Source organism: Mandrillus leucophaeus, unplaced genomic scaffold (assembly GCF_000951045.1).
Source record: "Mandrillus leucophaeus isolate KB7577 unplaced genomic scaffold, Mleu.le_1.0 Scaffold1, whole genome shotgun sequence".
Taxonomy (NCBI): domain Eukaryota; kingdom Metazoa; phylum Chordata; class Mammalia; order Primates; family Cercopithecidae; genus Mandrillus; species Mandrillus leucophaeus.
Window position 1 is genome coordinate 15,788,926 of NW_012098097.1, and position 1,021 is coordinate 15,789,946.

The window sequence follows — 1,021 nt, forward strand, 5'->3', positions numbered from 1 at the left end:
ATCAGCCAGGTGCAGTGGCTCACCCCTGTAATCCCAAAACTTTGGGAGGCTGAGGTAGGTGAATCACCTGAGGTCAGGTGTTCGAGATCAGCCTGACCAACCTGGTGAAACCCCGTCTCTACTAAATATACAAAAAATTAGCCGGGCGTGGTGGTGGGCACCTGTAGTCCTAGCTACTACTCCGGAGGCTGAGGCAGGAGAATGGTGTGAACCCGGGAGGCGGAGCTTGTAGTGAGCTGAGATCGTGCCACTGCACTCCAGCCTAGGCAACAGAGCAAGACCCCGTCTCAAAAAACAACAACAACAACAAAAAAGAAACAAACTCTGGTCCCTCCCAGAGTTCTGGAAGCTGAAGTCTGGGATCCGGGTTTCAACAGGGCAGGTTCTTCCTGAGGCTCTGGGGAGCATCTGTCTCAGGCCTCTCCCCAGTTTCCAGTGCTGCCGGCAATCCTGGTGTCCTTGGCTCTGGCAGCATCACCACGATCTCGGCCTTCATCTCCACGGTGTTCTCCCAGCCTTTGTCACTGTTCACATCTCCCCCTTGTATAAGGATACCAGTCATAGTTGGGTATTGCCTCATCTTAACCAGTGACTTCTGCAAGCACCCTGTTTCCAAACAACTGTCACATTCTGAGGTCTTGAGGGCTAGGACTTCAACGTTAATTAAGAAGACACATGTGTCAACCCGAAATGCTGGTAAAACCTTGCAGGTGGTCACTAACGGCCTGAATAAGGACAGAACCAAGACTGGCCAGCAGCTCTTTGCAGGGGCAGAGGAGCTGGGCCACCAACAGCCTTGCATCATTAAGCTGATCTGCATCCAACGAAATCAAATCAGCAAACATATTAGACACCTCTAGGTGCAAAGCCTTGGCCAAATTCTGTGGGAGAGCTGGGCACAATGGCTCATGCCTGTAATCCCGGCACTTTGGGAAGCCAAGACTGGAGGGTCAGTTGAAGCGAGGGGTTTACAAAGACCAGCCTTGGCTGGGCGCAGTGGCTCAAGCCTGTAATCCCAGCA